The sequence below is a fragment of the Propithecus coquereli genome, unplaced genomic scaffold (genome assembly GCF_000956105.1).
Source record: "Propithecus coquereli isolate 6110/MARCELLA unplaced genomic scaffold, Pcoq_1.0 Scaffold678, whole genome shotgun sequence".
Lineage (NCBI taxonomy): Eukaryota > Metazoa > Chordata > Mammalia > Primates > Indriidae > Propithecus > Propithecus coquereli.
Genome location: NW_012152818.1, coordinates 133,229 through 137,719, shown reverse-complemented (window position 1 = coordinate 137,719; position 4,491 = coordinate 133,229).

The following is a 4,491-nucleotide window of genomic DNA, read 5'->3' as shown; positions in this document are numbered from 1 at the left end:
TTAGTGTATCATTTTAAATAAACTATTTATTTTAAACTTGTTTTAGATTTACAGAAAAATCGTGAAGATATTATAGAGAATTACAATATCCTCCTTGTTGTTATCTTACATTAGTGTGGTACATTTGTCACAATTAATGAAGGAATACTGATATCTTATTATTAAAGCCCATTCATTATTCAGATTTTACCTAATATGTTTTTTTCTGTTCCAGGGTTCTGTCTAGGATACCACATTACATTCATTGGTGATGTCTTATGAGATTCTTCTTGGCTGTCACAGTTTCTCAGACTTTCCATGTTTTGGATGACTTTGACCATTTTGAGTAGTCAATACTAGTCATGTATTTTGTGAATGTTCCTCAATTGGGATTTCTGTATTTTTTCATGATTAAACTGGGGTGATGTGTTTTTGGATTTAATGTATTTTTTATTTCAGACATTATGCTTTTCAGATCTAGGTCAATTTGGGGCTTTTCATATCTTTATGTCTTTCCTTAACATGTGAATTTTTCTCCTATCTACTTGAACATGAACATGTATAATATATTAATAATAGCTCTTTGGGTTCTTGTCTACTTTTCTCCCCCAATTCTTCCCCAGGTCTGAAAATTGTTTACTAATTTTAAAATATGTGTTATTTCTGAGTATGTTTCTACATATTGATTTCTTTCCTTACTATGGATTGAATTTTCCTGCTTTTTTGCATGATCGGTTTTAAGCTATTTTTGAGTTGGGTTTTCTGTTATTTGCATCTTTTTGATAATATAGTATAATATAAAACTTTTTGAGTTAAATTACCACCGACTTTGACAAATTAGAACATATTATGTTTCACAAGAGTCAAGAATGAGAAAAATGGTATGGTATATATAGTAAAAAGGATGACCATTTGGCATACTGTTATAACTGAATTAGGTCAACATGACCATTGTGCAGATGGAAGAGAGGAAGAGAACAGGATAATTTTGCAATATAAGGACAAGCTTGGAATCTGTCTACATTCATCTCATGTTTACCCTTATTTATACTGGTTGTATTAAAGATAAAAGTGACCTTCAGCTCTTGCATCCTGACACAAAACTCTACTTGCAATGAGATTTGGTATAATATTTAATATTAATATAAACTGAGAGGGAGCATTTCTGGTTCTTTCATCACCTGAATGAGAGTTCCTAAGATTTATGTGGAAAACATACATTTTAATGAATCACCAGGTCCTCATCACTGCTGCAGCCCAAGGAATGTCTGTCTTGTGGGTTACATTTAAGTTTAAAGCTGTAATTAGATGGAGGAATAAGGGAAAGTATATCTGCTCTATCTTCTCAGAAGCAAAAGTTTTATTTGGCTTTTTTTGGTATTCTCATTTGTTTGCTAAGATTTAAAAAATTTCTCATTCATTTCAAGAGTGTTTGTAACTGCTTGTTGAAGACTTTTTATGATTGCTGCTTTGAAATTCTTCTCAGAAAATTCTAATATCTGAGTCATCTCAGTGTTGGCATCTTTCAATCATCTTTTTTTTTTTCAGGTTGTATTCGACTTTGTTCCTGGTATGATAAATGATTTTCACTTGTATCCTTGACATTTTGTATATTAGTTAATGAGACTATGGATTTCGTTTCATTTTCGTTTTTAGTAAGCAGTCACCCTGTTTAGTGTAGAGTATAGATGTAGGTAGGTGTCAATATTCAGTTCCCTGTCGAGACCTGAACATCACAATGTGAAGCTGAAGTGCTGACTTGGACCAACGCATTTCTGACACATGGTATAGAAGTTCAGTTCCCACCTCAGTTCTGCTGACACTTTCTAAGCAAAAGTGCAGTATTGACTGGCAAAGCCCCATTGCCACCAAGTGGATGTAAACTCCCTAACTGACCTTGCTGATCCTAGTGTAGGGTGGGAAGTGATAAGCTACACCTCACACAACCTTGTTCCACTTCCTTGCTGTTGGGTGGGATGGAAACTCATCTCCCCATCTGGCTTCATTGACACAGTACTGGCAGGGAAAGTGAAGTGCCAACTGGCACTGCTTTGTTGCTTTGGGTGGTGAAAAAAGTTTGGATTGTTGCTTGGATTCATATGTACCATGCTGATGGGGGCATGAGATTGCCACCTACTACCACCAGACATGGGGTGAAGTTCAGTCTCCAGTTGGCCCCACTGATATCACCCCTGTGAGGGAATCAGAGTACCTCTTACTACAACAAGCAAGGCGTGGAAGTTTACCTCTCCACTTATATTAATAGCTGCTAACACAGTGGGAGGTAGTTTTCCTTTAGTTTTTAGCTGTTGTAGAATGGGTCTTATATTAAAAAAAAAGTTTTCTATTCTGGTAGGCTATCTGTTTTCTGTTCCCTTGATTAGAAAACAGTGTTTTTTTTTTTTTTTTTCTTGTCTTTATCTTTTGGTGGTTCAGGGTTTCAGGCTATGCCAGTGTCCCATCTGAGATATATTGGAGGCAAAAAAGAAAGCCTAAGAAACCCAAAACTATATTTTCCTCAAGCCCTGAGTTTTCTAGGTAGTCTGTTTTCTTCTTTTCACCATTTGCAGAGAGACTCCCTAAGTTTGTTCATTATGTTATGTCCAAGAGTAAAACGTTCTAAGAGGGAGGATGAGGGAGGAATGAAGCACTCAATCTTGACTGGAACCAGACATCATTCCATTCAGAATTTTAGAAATTCTTGTTCATCTTCTTATGCCTGGCACCTGAGGGATTGCTCCTGCATCAGCATATCTACGTGCCAGCCAGTGATTGGACAGAAGTTGAACTCAAACACCTGAAGTCACTAGGACTTCTGATTGCTGCCAGGGCATCTGAGCTGAGTAGGGGAGTGTTCCAAGCTCAGCTTGTGTTCAAATATGCTCCCGTTTTCAATTTATCCTGTGGCCTTTTGCATGTCCTGTGTTCATATGTGCAGCCTCTGGTCTACTAGGAATGTGTGGATAACTTGGATTTTTGCCAGTCTCTGCTGTGCATTACTACAGAGTCAGTCTAGAATATACTTTCACTAAGCATGACCACAGCCTCAGGGTAGCAGAATTGTTGACCCTGTTTGCTTTCCTGTTACTGAGAGTGACATTTCCACAATCTACAACTCTGATATGGGTGTTGCCACCTGTTCTCACAATTGAGTGAGAACCTTTTGTTTGTACAGCACTGTTGCTAGTTCTCATGGCTTGGCCCAATTTTACATAATCTCACATCAACCAAGTTGGGTGGCGGTGGGCAGAGGCTGTTGCTTGGAGGAGGCCTATGCAAAAATGCCATGGATTTCCACTGTTCTTACATATTTTTTGTACTCAGATGCCTTTCCCTCACTGATTTGCTTATGACCGATCATTATGATGTTGTGCACTGTCATGAAGAGTAATGGTGGGACATACTCTGTATTTACCTTGTCTTCAACACAATATAGAACCTACTCAGTTCTCGGTGTCCCAGTCTTTATTGTTGGAGGAAAAAGAATGAGACTCTCTTCACTTAAAGAAAATTTTGAGAAAAACCAGTCTCAACTGTGATCCTCTAGCTTCTGCCTCTGAACCACTTTCTACAAATAAACCAGATTTTTTTGTGTGTCAAAACAAGGATCTACTAATATTTAAATTACTACAGAAGGTTGAATGTACTTGGTTTTTCATAAATAGAATACAACTCAGTAATAAAAGAAACAAACTGTTGATATATGTGACAACTTGGATGGACCTGAAGGGCATTATGATAGTGAAACAGAAAGTCAATATCAGAGATTACATATTGTATGAGTCCATTTATCTCCTCAAAATGATCAAACCATAGAGATGAAGAATAGGCTAGTGGTTGCCAAGGACAGAGATGAAAGTGGGAAGGGATGGATATGACCACACAGGGGTAGTATAACAGTCTGTTTATGGTAGTGAAATAATTCTGTATCCTGATTGTTCTGGAGGTTGCGTGAATATGTACATGGGGTTGAAATGCATGGATCTACATGTATATACATAGACATATGCACACACAAATAAGTGCATGTTAAACTGCTGAAAGCTGAGTATGGTCTGTAGGTTAATACTATTGTACCATGTCAATTTCCTAGTTTTGCTATTGTCCTACAGTTGTGGAAAATGTCACTGTTGGAGGAAGCTGGGTGAAGAGTTCAAGGGCATCTACGTATTATTTTCACAACTTCCTGTAACTATAATAATTTTTTTTTCTTTTTGCAGTTTTTTTTTTTTGGCAAATTTTTTTTACGACCTTTTACCTTTTTTTTTTATTTCAGCATATTATGGGGGTACAGATGAGTAGGTTACATAAGATGCCCTTGCCCCCCTCCCCCCCAAGTCCAAGCTTCAAGTGTGTCGATTCCCCGCGAGGTGCGCATCGCACTCATTGTTTGTGCATAGGCCCGTCCCCTCCTCTCCCCTCCCCCCTCCCCCTGCCCAACATCCAATAAATGTTATTCTTATATGTGCACTTAAATGTTGATCAGCAATACCAATTTGATGGTGAGTACAT